General features: G+C 34.3%; 1 long non-coding RNA gene across 1 annotated transcript; it reads left to right on the top strand.

The window, feature by feature from the left end:
* Positions 1–1,750: 1,750 nt before the first annotated feature.
* LOC135152614 (uncharacterized) lies at positions 1,751–5,209 on the top strand. Its single transcript, XR_010291968.1, has 2 exons — positions 1,751–2,253; positions 4,971–5,209. It is a non-coding gene; the product is annotated as an uncharacterized LOC135152614 (long non-coding RNA).
* The last annotated feature ends 14,955 nt before the right edge of the window (positions 5,210–20,164 follow it).

The raw sequence follows: 20,164 nt of genomic DNA, 5'->3' as shown, positions 1-20,164 counted from the left end.
TGGTGTAATGTTATTTTATATTATAAAAATTACTACTTTTGGTATGTATACAATTGGTGGGACGTCCCAAAAAAAAACTGTATACAATTCATTGGGACGGAGGGAGTATATCACTACACTTTAGGGCACAGGTCAGCAATTCCGTTTCATTTTTCAACCATCTTTTGCTTCGTCTACCGGCATCTAGCACCACAGGCTATGCATAATGCATCTACTACTACTAGTATCTTCCTTCGAGGTTCGGAGATCATTACACCTAGGGCTAGGAGTACTTATTCCAGACTAATCTTTTATTTTTTACTCCTTCTGTCTCTCTAGATTGTTTACAGTTTTCTTTTTTGGATGTCCCTCTCATTTTTTTATATTACAAAACTTTTCTAAAATAGTTAATGGGTCTCACAATTTTTCCACTTTTTCTTCTTTTTCACACTACTTTTACTCCACTATCTCTCTTTTATATATTAAAAATCAATAGGTCCCACCACTTCACCCATTTTTCTTTTTCTTTTCCACTACTTTATACATATTTCTTAAACTCCGTGCCCAAACTCAATGTAAGCTATTGAGAGGGACGGATAGAGTATAAGAGCATCTCCAAGAGGCTCTTCATTTAGGCTCCTAACTTGAGATTTGAGGAGGGAGAAGCAAAATGTTACTCCAAGAGACTCTTAAGTGGCTCTTAAATCTTAAGAGCCTCTTGTTTCTCTCTCCTCTCTACTCAAAGTTAAGAGCCACCACATGGCTCCTAACTTATTTTTTCACAATAAAAAAATCCTTCCCTCCAATCAACCTCAATCTTTCCCTCTCTTTTGTTATAGTGGAGCCCAATATATGAATAAAATATGAAATAGAGAAGAGATGTAGAGAGTATTGTTGGAGTTTACACTCTTAATTAACTTTGTCCTAAATTACTAAGAGCCACATTTTTTATATTATATTTAGAGCATCTCCAATGGTGCTCTTAAGTCACTCTTCAAAATATAATATAATATTTGGCTCCTAGTGAGTTAAGACGTTGAAAAAGATTTCAACTCCAATGCTCCTCTTTATACTTGCTCCTTATCAGGGCCGGTTTTTGAGGCGTGCAAGGTGGGCGACGGCACAGGGCCCCAAAGCTATAGGGGCCTCAAAATTTAGAAATCAATGTTTTATTTAATAAAATTAAATTTCGAAAATGAAATTGAAAATTAAAAATTATATATTTATTTTAATTCTGTTTATTTATAGATAAATAATTACATAATCTAATAGATTAGTTTATTATGTCTATTTGCATTTAAAATCTTTTATGTTGTATCTTTACTTTTTATATAATAATTTCTCTTTTATTAAATGTTTTCATAATGTTTTTTACATATGATATTTTTTCATATGTCCTATAAATTTCATTCTTTTCAATGACATATAGATATATCTCATATAAATTCATATTAATTTTGTTTAAAATATTAAAATTACTATTATTTAATAACATTATTTATCTTATTTTAAGTGACATGTTTTAATTTTATAAAAAAATAATATTTTTATTATTTATTTATTTTTATAATATACATATTTTTTATTATTATTTGAGGCCTAATTCATATTATAGCACAGGGCCCCAAAATTCTCCCAGACGGCCCTGCTCCTTATTCATATTTTATTCATATAAAAGAGAGAGAAAAGTAAAAAGAGAGAATTGTTGGGAGTAAAGTTGGAGGGAAACCAATATTATATTCATGAAAAAAGAAGTTAAGAGCTCTTACATGCTCTTTAAAAGAAAGGAGAGATGTTAAGCTCTTAACTTTTTAAAGAGCTTCTAGGAGCCCATTGGAGCTCTAATTCTTGCATTGCTCTTTAAATTTGAAGTTAAGAGCTCATTTAGAGAGCCACTTGGAGATGCTCTAAGCATCCAACAAGGAGGCTCTTACAAAACATATCAACAAATAATCCCGTCTCCGACTGAGTGTGCATGAGATCGATGAGTGCTTTCTTGACGTGTGGTTTTTGAGAATCTATTAAGAGAGACATGAAACCTACGCTGGTCTGGTATTGGTCGGGTGAGGGCGGGTCTAACGAGGGGAGATGAATGAAGGAGACATTTCCGGAGTTGACGGTGGAGCGTGAGTCCACGAAGGTGTCCACGAGTGGTCGATTCATGGGGATGACTAGGACGGTGGCTGTGAGAGACGGGTAAGTGTGGGTCAACTGAGTGGCGAACTCGACTACAGGAACGAGGTTTCCGATTGTAGGAGCGGCGATGAAAACAAGGTTTGCAGTTTTCTTCATTCTGTTTCTGTAGCAAGTCAATATGAGTGTGCGTACATAATTCAATACCAAATGCGTGCATATATAAGTTTAATAAAAATCTCCGTCCAGAATTTTGTCGAGTTTTGTCTTTAGCCTCCGATCTCCTTCCTCGTCAGAATTCCGATCCAGTGATGATTTATGGGTTTATTCAAAATCGGTAACATCATTCTTTTATTTTATTTGTAATCAAATTCTCTTCGTCTCTTTAGAAGGTACGTCTTCTTTTTATGTTTGTTGTGTGTTTTTCTTGCGTTTTGTTGCTTTCTTTATTTTATTATGATAGTAGATATACGTTAGTGCATGTTTTATTTATCTTCTCTCTTGTTGTAGAGGTAGTATCGGGTTTTTAGGTGATCGGATTCATTTGTAACTTCGTTGAAATTTGTTCGGATTATGTTGTGAATTTTGTTTGAGTTTAGAGGTCATATTTTTCTAATTTGTTTTATCTTGGCCAGATTTGTTGTGGTCGGCCACAAATTCAGTCGAAAATCAGGGTTGTTTTAAGTTTCTATATGTGTTCTTTGTGTTCTTGGTAGTTCTTGATTGGTGGATGTGTTTAATGTGTGTTTGATCTTTTAAATTATAAATTTCAGTTGTTAAAATTGTTTTTAGTTGCATGTAGAAAAGATTATTGATTTGTTATGATTTGAATATCAATTGCTTTAACTATGACATAATTTTATATATTATACATGTATATATGTTAGTGTGTAATAATTTCGGATAGGAAGGAATTAAATTCTTCGGTTATATATGAGAAGGAATTAAATATTATTAAATGCGTTTTTATATTTACATATATACATATTAGGGATTAATTGATTGTATTCATGCTTTTGAATAGATGTGTGTTTGGTAAGTGTTTTATGTGCATTTATTCGACTTAAATAACATATAAATTCGTTGTTTTATAAATTATTAATTAGAATTTATTGGGTGCCATAACTGATGGCTTTTATAAGTCTTGATTATGTTCAAGGAGTTTGTACCATTTTTTTGGGTGGCCATAATTGGTGGCATTTATTTTTGGACCATTATGGGTTGACACGTTTTTTTTGTCCTAGATGAATATTGTGCGGATAATTTTGTCCTTGGATTAATAATTAGATTTTATTAATTCTTATACTTTATTATGCTAATGTTAACTTTTGTTGTCTAATCGGATTATTAAATAATGAACTTATGTTAATTGGGATTTTAATTTTTTTAATAAATAATTTTCATATTAGAATGATTAATTCTTTTTCCTAACAAAAAATTAAATTTTTGTTTATGTTTTTTATTATGAGTTCTTTAGTATTGTGTGTCTAACCAAAGTTCTTACTTTGGTTAGACATAATAACTTTTCATAATTGTTTCATAATTTTATAAGTTCTAATATTTTTATTTTTGAATAAGTTGTTATATATTTTGGTCGGAAATTATGTCATAACTAGTGTTTTTGCCCGCGCTCCGCGCACGGGCTTCACATTTTTATTGAATTCTATTATTATTATTTCACAAATACATTTAATAAATTTATATTTGAATTTTCAAATAAAGTATAAAGTAAGAAGAAAAAAATTATATTAGACATAACTCTCTTATACTTAAGTTTATTATATATCAAGAAAATTCAAGTGAAATTATATGTCAAACAATATTAAACTAAAATTATATATCAAACAAAACATTATGTTAATAAGAACATCAAAATTATACGTCAAATCGAATAAATAGATTTGAATGACTATCCACTATAATGATAGTTATACTACATTCTTGTTTCATGAGGGATTGGGCAGTCACAATTCTACCCGACCCGAGTCTAACTCGTACCGAGCAGATTGTGTTTTACCAAACCCAAATTATAGGGTTTCGGAAAAAAATTTGTTTTTAAACCCGAATAATTTTCGGGCCAGGATCGGGTTTGATTCGAACCCGACCTGAATACCCGGAACTTATTTCGAACCCGAACCCGAATATATATATATACATATATACATACATACATACATACATACATACATACATAATATCTTTTATAATATATTTATTATTTAATATATAATAAAATTAAAACAAAATTAAGATATTTATATTTATATTTAATATTATATATATATATATTTAATATTATTTGTTGAATAAATAATAATTACTCGTGTAATATCCTTCAAGTTCAAGTTTAAGATTTCTGAATTTTTCAAGTTTGGGTTCGATTTTGGTATTTGCGAAACCAATTTCGACCGACCCGATTGCTATCTGTAATAGTGATACATATCTATTATGATCAAGGTGACCTACATAAAATGTTTAATACGTACTATTAATGACGTAATATTAAAATTTATAAAAATACGTTTTATAATATCTATATCACTATGTTAGAAACTTTAATATATATATTATTCTCGAAATTAAAAATTGACATATTTGTGACATAGCTAAATATTAGACGACTCCCGGATATTAAATATTAAATAAAAATATAATTATAAATTTTAATTTTAATTTTTAAACACTTTATTTAAAGATAAATTAATATAATTAATGCTTACTTATATGATACATGATAACCTTAACAATTGTGACAGTATATGTAATATAATTATCTTCTTCAATTTTGATTAGTTGTGTACAAATTCAAAATTCAAAAAATGCTATGATCTGCAACATAACTTTCACTTGATCTGCAGTGACTCCCTGAAACTTGATGGTAGAGCAGAGCTGTTGAAACCTTTGCAAGTGAAGCGTAGGATCTTCAGTTGGAAGACCAGCAAACTGATTCTGTTGGATCATAGTGAGCAACGCCGGTTTGATCTCAAAGTTTGCTGCTTGAATATTTGGCATAGCAATGCCAGTAGGCACACCACTCGGAGAGGGCTGCGAATAATTCTTCAAAGATTTAATAGGAAGATCACCCATTTTAATCTTTGACCCTTGTTTCCCTTTCTTTCGCTGATCAAGATATTGCTGTAGAGTAGTGTCAAAATCAGGATCAGGAGTAGTTGATTCCACGTCTCCTGTAGACCTGGGCATGAACAACTAAACAAGGAAAACAGTGAAAACAGCCTCGATTGGAACTAAAGCTCCAATGAGACAAAGGAAACAATCTAAATAATCAAATTAAAATATATAGAAAACTAGCGCCTCCCCGGCAGCGGCGCCAAAAACTTGATGTGTAAAATAATATCTACCGCAAGTGCACGGTGCCTGTTGTAAACAGATACTAGCAAGTACGGGTCGAATCCACAGGGAGACAAGTTTCAAGAATCTTAATCTGACTATTGCAAATTGTTTCACAAGACAAACAAATATTTAAGATTTTTTTACTAACTAAATAAAGCAATGCAAAGATGATTTAAATCAATTAACTAAAGTCTAGGACAATTCAGGTTCACCATGCTTACACCAAAACTAGCTAATCATATAATAATTCAACAAGTTATGTAATTAGAGCAATTGTTAATCTCTCTCAAGCATTAACACTCTCAGGAATCCATTGATGCTCTCGCACTCAATTTCAGTCCCGCTAATCTTATGTGTGCCTCTAGTAAGTACATCTCTCGATCTTGTACTCCTATTTGCATACAATCAATCTATGATATTGGCCAATTACACAGATCAAACATCAAGACATATAGACTAGAATTACACGTTACCCATTAAACCACTAATGAAAATAAGGCATTATAATGGTGCAAACATGGCTCCCCTTCCGTCCTAGAATGAAACTACTCACACATAGTAGCGAAAGTAAAAGCAACAAGAATAGTGAAGAGAGCCATATAAAACATTAACAAATAAACAAGAGATGATCAAGAAATACCTCAAAGCTTCAATTAATGGAGAAAATAATGTCTAGAAAAAAGTATGGAGAGAAGGAGAAGAAGACCTAACCCTCTGTAAAATAGCGTAAGTAACTAATGTCTATTCTAATGGTAATCCTCCAATAATAAAATCTGATCCTCCTCTAATAATAATAACAATTTTAATGTTTTAAAATCAATATACAAATAGAACTTCCAAGCAAGGTAGGATTCTTTGTCAAAATTCGCAACTTTCTTTGCTGCTCTGTTTTCGGGCTTTTCTGATTGGACTTTGCTTCTTGGACCACTTCTAAATTAAAGAGAATTAAAAGGGCTTCGCGTGGGCTGTAAGATCATCCAATTCTGACATCCGGAGCTCAAGATATGGCCCAAACAGTGCAGAAATCGGGTGGAACCCAATAAATCCGAATTTTAATAGAAATTAGCTCCAAAATAGCTAATTTATCTCCAAATCCTTCTCAACTTGGAATTCTTTATTTCCTACAATAAAACAATAAAAATCTATTAAATAAAATCCAAATCAGTGCAAAATATAATTAAATATGAGAATAAAATCCTATAGAATATATATATAAATATATTCTATCAAACATCCCCACACTAAGCTTTTGCAACAAGCCGTTAAACCCCTAGGCAGCCTGTAATATCCCGTAATTTTTAGATTAATATTAATAGATTAGTATTAATAAAAAAAAAGGATTAAAATTGGATTATGAATAGGATTTAAAAATTGGACTAGGATGATAGAGTTAGAATATGGATCAGACTTGTATTCGGATAATGGATAGGTTTACGATTAGGGTTTCAAGACTCTATATAATGATTGTGTTCTCTCATTCTTTTATATACACTTTTGAGAGTCACCCAACCTTCTCTTCGTTTTTATTACAAAAATTCGCAGGGCTTTATTCTCATAAATCAGCTGTCTTGTACTGTCTTGTAAAATTCGTAGTAAATTCAATTCTTATCGGATTTCGACGATTCTTGATGTTTCGGAAAGCTCTTTCAATCTCCTACAACTTTCGTTCACAATGTTTTCTCAGATTCGTTTTCGAACTGTTCTCAAAATCCCAAAACATATTCAGGTCATGTTTTCGCTCTGAATCTGATCAGAAGACGTTTTATTTAATTCCCGATTCGTTATAACTCCAATTTTGATGAGCCATACTTTTTCAGAAAGGTCTTTTCGTTCTCTACGACTTTTGTGTTTTGAGGTTTTCTATAAAATATCGTTTAGAGGGTCAAAACAGTAGATTATTGGTCTGGGCAGATTGCAATCATGGAGATAATTGGAGTTTAAGTTAAAGTCGGGGTTCGGGAGTTTAGTTGGTCCTTTGCGAGGTTCGTTAGTCTTTGAGTTTGCTATTTTCGAGGTACGGGTTTCGTTCTCTTTTATTCAGCTCTACTTCTATTAGTGTTAGGTAAATTTGATTACTCTGTTTTGATCCTTTTTGTTCGGTGTGTTTGTACGGATTCTATCATGTTTAATTCAGCGATATTCATGTTACAACTTGTTATATTTGTTATTCCTTTACTCTGTTCATTCCGCAAATATTTAACTGATTTGATTTCTGAAAATTATCTCACAATCTATTTCAAAATCGTTTTTTTTTCAGTTGTATTCCAAACTATAAAAGAATCTATTTTACTTCTGTTCAAATTTTACTCAGTTATTCCTCATGGAAATAAAGTAATTTTGATTCGTACGGATTTTGTCCTTTTTATTCATCGCTATTCGTGCTAAACTGTTTTGGACTCTTTTCATGACTTTCGAAAATTATTTCAAAATCTGTTTTTGAGATATTAAAATATTTGTCCTCCGATTTTCGAAGTTTATACAAATTATGATTTGTTCGGCTTATTTGAAATATCTGTATCGTATGATTTTTAAATTATGAAAACTATTTTATTTATGTGAACCCTTAGAGATATAGGGTATACCGAGTTTCCCAGCTGTAGGGGTACTACAGCCATGTCTTTGCGGCACCATTGACATGACACTTCCGTGACAGTGTGATTGGTCACGGCGTATCCTTCTGTTAGCTCTTGGGAGGAGCTTTGGCCATTTTGATTATATGTTTAGGATACGTGGATGCATCCAGTTCAGTTGATATGATTTGTGATTTGACGGTGACGTTGTATATGCCGTACACGTTAACCGGTTTGTTGCACACATTAGGTACCCTATGATGTGTGTATTTGTATATGTTCTGATCTCGGTATGAAATATCCTAACCACTCGTTGTCTCAGCCTATTATTTTAAAATAACTGTTTTATATTATTGTCAAAATATTTTAAATGTTTCTTGTTTTCTAAATAATTCCAATCTGTACTGGGCATTTGGCTCATGCCGTATTCTTCTTCTGGCAGGTTCTTAGGGGGATCCGGGACTGTGTGATGGAGAGCTACCCTCGGTTACAGTGATTTAGAGTTATGGAACTTTAGTGTTATTAATAATTTATGGTTAGTGATTCTATTTACTCATGTTTATCGGATATTAGTACTCTGTTTGCAGATTTTGGATTTATAGGTAACCTCTCGTCTTAATTTAAGATGTGGGTGTTACAAAGTGGCATCAGAGCTTAGGTTCCTTCCTGTAGAAAACCTATTTAGGTTGACCTGTGAGAGTGGGTAGACCCGCATTAGGATGGGTATTCTGTTCAAATGTATTTTATTTGTTGTTTCGACTTTTATGGAAGGATAATCGGAATAGGAGTTTACTTGGAAATGAGAGATTCAATTCGTGTGAGAGGTTCGCACTTATTCGGTTTCAGTACGAGTTTTAGTTTCGTTAGATTCCGGGGACGGAATCCTTTTTAAGGGGGTATATATATATAATATACATAGTTTTAATAATAATAGAATAATAATGATTAAGAGAGGGGAATTATTAGTTATGTGTCTTGTTTTAAATGGGTTTGGAGAGTAGGTTTGGGAGAATTTGGGGACCAAATTCTTTTTAAGGAGGGTAGAATGTAATATCCCGTAATTTTTAGATTAATATTAATAGATTAGTATTAATAAAAAAAAAGGATTAAAATTGGATTATGAATAGGATTTAAAAATTGGACTAGGATGATAGAGTTAGAATATGGATCAGACTTGTATTCGGATAATGGATAGGTTTACGATTAGGGTTTCAAGACTCTATATAATGATTGTGTTCTCTCATTCTTTTATATACACTTTTGAGAGTCACCCAACCTTCTCTTCGTTTTTATTACAAAAATTCGCAGGGCTTTATTCTCATAAATCAGCTGTCTTGTACTGTCTTGTAAAATTCGTAGTAAATTCAATTCTTATCGGATTTCGACGATTCTTGATGTTTCGGAAAGCTCTTTCAATCTCCTACAACTTTCGTTCACAATGTTTTCTCAGATTCGTTTTCGAACTGTTCTCAAAATCCCAAAACATATTCAGGTCATGTTTTCGCTCTGAATCTGATCAGAAGACGTTTTATTTAATTCCCGATTCGTTATAACTCCAATTTTGATGAGCCATACTTTTTCAGAAAGGTCTTTTCGTTCTCTACGACTTTTGTGTTTTGAGGTTTTCTATAAAATATCGTTTAGAGGGTCAAAACAGTAGATTATTGGTCTGGGCAGATTGCAATCATGGAGATAATTGGAGTTTAAGTTAAAGTCGGGGTTCGGGAGTTTAGTTGGTCCTTTGCGAGGTTCGTTAGTCTTTGAGTTTGCTATTTTCGAGGTACGGGTTTCGTTCTCTTTTATTCAGCTCTACTTCTATTAGTGTTAGGTAAATTTGATTACTCTGTTTTGATCCTTTTTGTTCGGTGTGTTTGTACGGATTCTATCATGTTTAATTCAGCGATATTCATGTTACAACTTGTTATATTTGTTATTCCTTTACTCTGTTCATTCCGCAAATATTTAACTGATTTGATTTCTGAAAATTATCTCACAATCTATTTCAAAATCGTTTTTTTTTTCAGTTGTATTCCAAACTATAAAAGAATCTATTTTACTTCTGTTCAAATTTTACTCAGTTATTCCTCATGGAAATAAAGTAATTTTGATTCGTACGGATTTTGTCCTTTTTATTCATCGCTATTCGTGCTAAACTGTTTTGGACTCTTTTCATGACTTTCGAAAATTATTTCAAAATCTGTTTTTGAGATATTAAAATATTTGTCCTCCGATTTTCGAAGTTTATACAAATTATGATTTGTTCGGCTTATTTGAAATATCTGTATCGTATGATTTTTAAATTATGAAAACTATTTTATTTATGTGAACCCTTAGAGATATAGGGTATACCGAGTTTCCCAGCTGTAGGGGTACTACAGCCATGTCTTTGCGGCACCATTGACATGACACTTCCGTGACAGTGTGATTGGTCACGGCGTATCCTTCTGTTAGCTCTTGGGAGGAGCTTTGGCCATTTTGATTATATGTTTAGGATACGTGGATGCATCCAGTTCAGTTGATATGATTTGTGATTTGACGGTGACGTTGTATATGCCGTACACGTTAACCGGTTTGTTGCACACATTAGGTACCCTATGATGTGTGTATTTGTATATGTTCTGATCTCGGTATGAAATATCCTAACCACTCGTTGTCTCAGCCTATTATTTTAAAATAACTGTTTTATATTATTGTCAAAATATTTTAAATGTTTCTTGTTTTCTAAATAATTCCAATCTGTACTGGGCATTTGGCTCATGCCGTATTCTTCTTCTGGCAGGTTCTTAGGGGGATCCGGGACTGTGTGATGGAGAGCTACCCTCGGTTACAGTGATTTAGAGTTATGGAACTTTAGTGTTATTAATAATTTATGGTTAGTGATTCTATTTACTCATGTTTATCGGATATTAGTACTCTGTTTGCAGATTTTGGATTTATAGGTAACCTCTCGTCTTAATTTAAGATGTGGGTGTTACACAGCCCTAGTAGGACGAGTTTTGTCTCGTGAGGGTTTATAGTGAATCTACCCACAAAATTCATTATTTTCTACCAAGTCTTTAATATGCAACTAATATGAATGCAAACTAAATGAATATGCCTAAAAACAAATCATGAAAGCATCAACCTCGTCAATATATATCCTCAGAATATGCAACAATCAAGGCATTCGTCTATCTCACATACTAGTCATGCAACATTTTCACTGCAAGTACGGAGTGCATCGTGTGTGCTCAACATGCTCTCTAATGAAACAAATCAGAGACCAACAAATTTCAACAAAGTCTTAACCATGAGTCGTTTATCAGAATAATGCTTAAACACTTCGTTACATTAGAGTCAACTACAGCTCAGGGTCGCAAAAGAACTTCTATGCCTCTCTTATTTTTTTCTATATTTTTTTTTCAATTCTTTTTTTTTTCCATGCTCGGTCTAAGGTCGGGACGCTTCTCAGGGTAAGTGAGTTACGACCACCATAAGACTTTGCTAGCTCATTTTTTTTTTTTAAGTCAAGTAATTCTCCAGTAACCAAGGGTTGTGAAAAGTCACCAAGAAATTTTATTTCTAGTACAATTGCACTTAATACCAGCACAAGTACGTGGATCGTCCTTTTCAAAATTTACCACCCGTTGATCTCAAAGGAGTACTCGATACTTTATTTGCAATATTCTATTTTTTTTTAATTTTTTTTTTTTTAAGAAAGGCATATACATCCTAAAGCTCCCCTAAACTTAAGATTTACATACTCTAAGCTCAAAAGGGAATAGTCATAATTCTACGCTCGACTCATAGCAAAGACTCAAGAATTAAGTTAGCCTAAGTCTTGTCTCTAGAGCATCAAATAGTGTAATTAAATTTTCGCACAAGCAATTTCTAAGCATGCAAGACATTATATATGATCAAGACTACTAGCCAAGAAATTATGCAAATAAAATCATCACGAGAAATTAACTTGGTATTATTTACTTTCATGAAATATGCAAGCTAAATGAAATAAAAAAAAAACTACTAAAAAAATGCATACAAAATTAATAACTACATGCTCTAATTTAAATGCAACTAACATGAATTTCCTAAAACATGGCAATCTATAATTTTTTTCTAATTTTATAATATATAATTTTTTTTTTTGATCTTTTAATCATTGAGAAACCATCCACACACTAAAGTGGTTCATTGTCCCCAATGAACAAGTATGACAGAGATATATAAATATAGTAATATAATTATATAATCTATACTATACTATAAAAAGCCAACATAGGTATAATTTGTAGTCGTACAAAATTTTGGTTTGGTACTCTCCTCTAAAACTAAAAGTCTACAACATGTAGATAGCTATTAAACAGTTTCATATACTAAAAACACTCCTTATGTATATTAATATCTTTTTAAATATAATTTATAATTAGTTGAAAAAGATGAAACTACTGTTAATAACATATATTAATATTAAAAAAAATTTATAGATAAATGTATAACTAATTATAAATATACAATTTTGAATATCTTTTGTCTAAAATACATATAAATAATTAGAGACGCTACTTTTTAATCATAACGTATTCTACTCGAAATTTAACTCTAACGTGTTCTATTTCATTACAAACACGAACCATTACGTAAAATATGAAGATATATGAAATATGAAAATTTTGATTTAAAATTAATTGAATAATAAACTATCACATATTAATATCAGAAAATAATTATAGATAGATAATAAATTGTGAAAGTTAAATTTCCGTTAGAAGATATAATCAGTGGTTAATATAATTTAACTAAAATCCAAATTATTAATACTAAAATACTAATAAAATAGTGTTAAGATTTAAATTATAATTAATAAATTACGAGTTATATAAGCGCCCGTGCTTTGCACGGATTAAAGGCTAGTATTAATTAAAAGGAATACTCCCCTGAAATGACGTAGAGTTGTGAATTGGCTCTTGACTTTTGAAGTTTTTATTAAAACCGAAGCATCTTCTTTTCAAGTGAAATAGCTGGCACAACGGTTTGGTGCCTTTCCATGTAAGCAGGAGACCAGGGTTTTATTCTTCCCAGCAGCACTTTAATTGTTTTGCAAGTTGAAAATCCTGATCTGATTGTGGGCCTCGCAGATTAAACCTGGACAGGGAGCATGCGCTTTGCAGGCGCTAGTTCCTGGAGATTGCTAGCGAATGCAGCCTAACATGGAACTGGTGGGCCGGACTAGATCAGGTGGGCCGTAAATAAGCTGGACTATGGAATGGACACTGGACTCCGTGCATGGGCTTGAGATTCTGGAGAGTTGAAGCTTGATGCACATGCATGTGTTGGGCTGGAATTGGGCCAGAGTGATAATGGGCAGGACAAAAGCTCTGCTGGGCTGTATTTCGGAGAGTAAGCGGGCAAGCGTGCGATCTTCCATGATGGGTTGGACTTCAGTTCCAGGAGTGGCCCAGAAAAGCATGACAAGCGGGCGCAGGATATGTAAACGGGCTTAAGGCCCGTCCGAAGAAAGAATCAAACGCGAGCGTGAGAATTTGAGCGCTGAGACCAGTAGCTATTGCACGGCCAGCAGGAAATATGCACTCCGGTGCACAATCTACTGTCGAATGTAGCACATCTGCACTGCGAGGAGAGAATATGCACTCCAGTGCACAATCTACTAACGAGTAGGAGGCTCCAGCTTCTCAAAAATAATGTCCCCTACATTTTTTTTTCAAAAACAATTCTTCCAAAATTTAAATAAGACACTAAATATCTTAAACAAATTATTCTCTCAGCTAGAAATTTCCTGAAACACTTCAAAAAAAATCATCAAGGCATCTCATGGGGATAAAAAAAATGAAAAATAAAATGTCTAAACTCCTAAAAAAAATACAAAAAATATATTATATAGATAAACTAATAGAGACCTTGGGTTGCCTCCCAAGAAGCGCTCTTTTAAAGTCATTAGCTTGACTTCTTACCTCCAATCAAGCTTTCAAGGAGGGGTTATCGAGACAAAATGTCTCAATTTTTCCGACAAATGCACCTTCCACATATAATTTCAAGCGCTGACCATTCACTTTAAACTTGGTCCCGTCTTTTCCCATGATCTCAATAGCACCATGAAATTTAACATCAGTTACAATGAATGGTCCGGACCACCTAGATTTGAGTTTCCCAGGAAAAAGTCGAAGTCTCGAATTAAATAATAACACCTTATCACCAACTTGAAAATATCTTCGCTGGATCAATTTGTCATGCATTTTCTTCGTTCTCTCCTTGTAAAGTCTAGAATTATCATAAGCATCAAAGCGAAGCTCATCCAATTCATTCATTTGAAGAAGTCTGGCTTCACCCGCGGCCTCTAAATCCATATTTAGCTCTTTTATCGCCCAAAAAGCACGATGTTCGAGCTCAACTGGCAAATGGCACGCCTTACCATAGATTAAGCGATACGGAGTAGTGCCAATGGGAGTCTTGTAGGCTGTTCGATAAGCCCATAAAGCATCATCTAATTTCAAAGACCAATCCTTTCGAGATTTTGCAACTACTTTTTCCAAGATGCTTTTGATTTGATGATTTGAAACTTCAACTTGGCCACTTGTTTGAGGATGATAAGCTAGGCCAACCTTGTGAGTCACACCATATTTCTTGAGCAAAGTTTCAAATTGTCGGTGGCGAAAATGAGATCCACCATCACTAATTACAGTCCTTGGAACTCCAAAACGTGGGAATATGATCTTTTTGAACAGCTTCATAACAACCTTGGAATCATTGGTTGGTGAGGCAATAGCTTCAACCCACTTGGACACATAGTCTACTGCGACTAGGATATATCTATTTCCGCAAGAAGCTGAGAAAGGTCCCATGAAATCAACACCCCATACATCAAAAATCTCAACCTCTAGAATCCCGGTTTGTGGCATCTCTTGGCGTTTAGAAATATTACCCGTCCTCTGACAAGCATCACAAGAAAGGCAAAAAGCACGAGCATCTTTGAATAGAGAAGGCCAGTAGAAACCAGATTGAAGTACCTTTGCAGTAGTCTTAGAAGGACCATGATGACCTCCACATGGAAGAGAATGACAATGTCGGAGAATGTCGTTTACTTCACCCTCGGGGACACATCTACGAAAGATTCCATCAGCACACTTCCGATACAAGAAAGGGTCATCCCAAAAGTACTGTTTAGCATCATAATAAAACCTCTTTCGTTGTTGATAAGTCAAATCTGGAGGATGGGAGCCACTCACACAAAAATTTGCAAAGTCTGCATACCATGGGGTGTTTGCGGCAACAGCAAATAAGTGGTCATCAGGGAAGGAATCATCAATAGGAATGTCAGGAGCAACATCAGATTTGAACCGCAATCGTGAAAGATGGTCTGCAACCACATTCTCAGCACCCTTCTTATCTATGATTTCCAAGTCAAATTCCTGGAGTAACAAAATCCAGCGAATAAGCCTTGGTTTTGCTTCCTTATTGGCCAATAGATATTTGAGCGCCGAATGATCAGTGTGAACAATCACTTTGGAACCGATGAGATAAGTTCGGAACTTATCAAGAGCATAAACAACAGCTAAGAGTTCCTTCTCAGTAGTAGCATAATTCACCTGAGCTCCATCCAAGGTTTTACTTGCATAGTAAATTGCGTGCAAAACCTTATCTTTCCGTTGACCAAGAACAGCTCCAATAGCATAATCACTTGCATCACACATGATCTCAAATGGAAGATTCCAATCTGGAGGTTGTATGATTGGTGCACTTATCAAAGCCTGTTTAATCCTGTAAAAAGACTCCAAACAAGCATCAGTAAACTCAAATGTGGCATCCTTAAGCAACAATTGAGTGAGGGGTTTTGCAATTTTTGAAAAATCTTTAATAAAACGTCGATAAAACCCCGCATGACCCAAGAAACTCCTAACTCCCTTAACATTAACAGGAGGAGGAAGTTTCTCGATCACCTCAATTTTTGCTCTGTCAACCTGGATGCCATGTTCAGAAATAAGATGACCAAGTACCACTCCTTCATTGACCATGAAGTGGCACTTTTCCCAATTTAGAACCAAGTTGACCTCTTCACATCTTTTAAGCACTTTTGAAAGATTATGCAAACACACATCAAAATCAGAACCATAAACACTGAAATCATCCATAAATACTTCCATAATAGACTCAATGAAATCAGAAAATATGGATGTCATGCAACGTTGAAAAGTAGCAGGCGCATTGCACAGTCCAAAAGGCACCCTTCGGTATGCGAAAGTACCATATGGACATGTGAATGTAGTCTTTTCCTGGTCATCAGGGTGTATAGGGATCTGGAAGAACCCTGAATACCCATCTAAATAACAAAAGAACTTATGTTTAGCAAGTCTTTCAAGCATTTGATCAATGAATGGGAGAGGGTAATGATCCTTTTTAGTGGCGGTGTTTAACCTACGATAGTCAATACACATTCGCCAGTCTGTGATAACTCTAGTGGGAATCAATTCATCTTTATCATTCTTAATTACTGTGGTCCCTCCTTTTTTAGGAACTACTTGAACCGGACTCACCCATTTAGAATCAGAAATTGGGTAGATGATGCCCGCATCAAGTAGTTTTATCACCTCCTTTTTAACTACCTCTTGCATGTTAGGGTTCAAGCGACGTTGTCCCTGTATGCAAGGCTTATGATCATCATCAAGATTAATTCTATGCATGCAAAAGTCTGGGCTAATTCCCTTAAGATCATCAATACTATACCCAATAGCTTTCCAATGCATACGCAACACAACAAGCAGTTGAGAAATTTGATTATCATCAAGTTTAGAACTAACAATCGCAGGACAAGACTCATCATCATCAAGAAACACGTACTTAAGAGTAGATGACAAAGGCTTTAACTCTAACTTTTTCACTTGAGGTCTGTCATAAGGAGTGATAGCATTTGTTACCTCACAGTTCCTCAAATTTGACTTACCATCAAGCTCAAGAATCAGTGAATCAATTTCAGCATGTCTGTTGCGTAAAATACTAATGTGCAAGTGTACACAATCGCAAACAAGTAATATAGTAATAAATACCAGATATCGTTCCTCAAGGACTATTTAAACGTATCAATCACAAATAAAATCTAACAGTCTAGTTATCGAACACACAATAAATTGGTGATGGTTTTTATACTAAAACTAAATTAACAAACTAAAATTATGCTAAAGAGCTTAACGAGTTTCAAATATGAGAAGATAAGTCAGGATAATTACTTCCCCCCAACACAAGAATATCGGTAAAAGAGTTGCGAAATACTGCAGCAAATCACAATTTACTAGCTAGAATTCAATGGTCATAGGCTTCTCTCGAAATCACTATGGTATAATTCCTACAAATAAACTAACATATGTCTATGCCAATTTAATATTCGGAATCCAATTAAGCATCAATTCACAAAGCTATGCATGGTCACAATATATGTCTATACCGTAACTAAATTATAATCAAAAGATATAATCATGCACCATTCAAGTTTTGTGTCAATTAATCATAACCCTCTCAGTATTAAGATTAACTCGATAACCCACTAGAGTTGATCAGGCAATAGCAAGTATTAACATGAAAAACACTTGAATGAGTAAACCACAAATTTGCATACAATATTCTTAACAAAACACCAAAATCCTCATGCTAGGGTTCCATAAAAATCCCAACTTTATACAATTAGTTCATACTCAAAATCTCAAAATCAACCAAATATAAAGAGAACATGTTCATGATAACAAGAGTTAAGGAGAGAATTCTAAACAAAGAGATGAAGAAACAAATCCACTGAATGTCTTCAATGGCTGAAATCTCTTCCGTCTCGCTTCTTCTTTCTCTCTATGCTTGTGCCTCCCTTCTCTATCTCATACGATGTCTCGCTCTGATTAGGTCTGAATACTAATCCCTAATATCTCTATTAAAAGTATTTTTAATGAATTAATGAAAATACAAGGAGATTTCCGAATCAGAATAGAATTCCAAAAGAGGAAATTCGCAGTTGACTTTTTGACTCTGATTCTGGGCTGATTAGACTGGGATAAAAATGCAAGTCCACCTCTGAATTAAAGGCCTTGTTCTAAGCTTCGCGTGGGCTCTTGAATCGCCTGATTTGGACTTCTAGAACTCCAGATATGGCCCAAACAGTGAATGCTGCGCAGCTAGCTTCAAAATCCGAATTTTATTCGAATTAATCACCAATTCTTGCCATTTAAACTCCAATCCATATTTGATTAGAATTCCTTGCATCCTACAATAAAACATTAATATTTATTAAATAAAAATCCAATTAAGTACAAAATAACTAAAATACAGGGACAATATTAAGATAAAATGCACGCTTATCAATGTCCTTCTCCTTCAGAAGCTTCAAGCATAAGGACTGCTTCCAATGGATCATCTAGTAAAACCTGTGGTAGCTCATCTTGGACAATTGCATCAATGACATCTATCCTGCAACAAGTATTCTCAAGCATAGGGGACTTAAGAGCAGATGTTAGTGTAAAAGTACTTTTATTATCCCCTACACACAAAGTTAATGTCCCATTTTTGACATCAATAACAGCACCAGCAGTACAGAGAAATGGTCTACCCAAAATAATGGGAATTTGACTATCCTCTTCCATGTCCAAAACCACAAAGTCTACAGGAATGTAAAATTTTCCAACTCTAACAGGAACATCCTCTAAAATACCCAAAGGATATTTTTAGAACGGTCTGCCATTTGCAATGTCATTTGTGTGCATTTAAGATCTCCCATGTTTAATTTTTGAAAAATGGAGAGAGGCATAACAGAGACGCTAGCGCCTAAGTCACATAAAGCTTTGTCAATAAATAATGCACCCAAGTGACATGGAATTGAAAAACTTCCAGGATCTTTAAGTTTAGGTGGGGACTTATTTTGTAAAACAGCACTACACTCTTCAGTAAAAGCAACTGTCTCCACCTCACCAAAAGATCGTTTCTTTGTAATAATATCCTTTAGAAACTTTGCGTATGATGGAACTTGAGAAATTAAATCAGTGCAAGGAACTGTTACCTCAAGATTTTTGACAAGTTTCATAAACTTACCAAACTGTTGATCTACCTTTGTCTTGTTCATCCTGCTAGGGAATGGCAGATTAGGCACAAAAGGTGGAGGAGCATTAACAGTCTTCTCGGTATCATCATTCTTGCTTCCTTCAGTTCCACCCTTGTTTGTCAAATCAACAGCTTCATTCACCTTATCATCATTGGAGCTTTCCTTTTCTTTCTCATCAATCACATCATCCACAGGCATTGGAGGACCATCATATGTGAGACCACTCCTCAAAACAATAGCATTTATATTCTCCTTTGAATGAGTTGGTTGAGATGGTAAAGAACCAGGTTGCCTTGTAGTTGAAGAGCTGGCTAATTGTGCAATCTGAGTCTCCATCATCTTATTGTGAACTTTCATGTCTTTAATTTCTTGCATCAACAACTTTAACATCTCTTGCGTCTGATCAGGTTGTGCAGCTGGGCTAGATGGATGAGCATGTTGTTGAGCAGGTTTCTGAAATCCAGGAGGGTTCATAGGCCCTTGAGAAGGCCTATATTGTTGTTGCTGAGGATGCTGATATTGTTGCTGTTGATTGGGAGGAGGATTTTGACCATTGTTATTCCTGTAGGAGAAATTAGGGTGATCTCTCCACCCCGGATTGTAAGTGTTGGAGTACGGATTATATTGCTGCCTCTGCTGAAAAGCATTTGCCTGCTCCATCTGAAAATTCTGTGCATTCTGAACATTGTACAAACAATCATTACCAAGGTGTCCTTGAATACCACATACTTCACAAACCTGATTATTCATAGGAGCCATAGAAGATAGTGCATTAATACTCATAGGTTGAGTATTCGAGGCTTGTGAAGTTTTCAACGAGTGAATCTCTTGTGTCAATGTTGCGAGTTGAGATGATAAAAGTGAATAAGCATCAACTTCAAGTTTACCCCCTTTCTTAGGTGCTCTCGGGTTATTGAAGTGATTTGCAGCTAGATTTGCAAGAAAAGCATAACCATCATCAACTCCTTTGTCTAGAAAAACACCACCTGCAGCATTATCTACCGTGCTCTTCGTCTCGGAGTCAAGACCATAATAGAAGCGCTTGAGAAGAAACCACTTTTCA

The sequence above is a fragment of the Daucus carota genome, chromosome 5 (assembly GCF_001625215.2).
Source record: "Daucus carota subsp. sativus chromosome 5, DH1 v3.0, whole genome shotgun sequence".
Lineage (NCBI taxonomy): Eukaryota > Viridiplantae > Streptophyta > Magnoliopsida > Apiales > Apiaceae > Daucus > Daucus carota.
The sequence above is the reverse complement of the archived record's forward strand: the minus strand, read 5'-3'. Positions and strand labels throughout refer to the sequence as shown.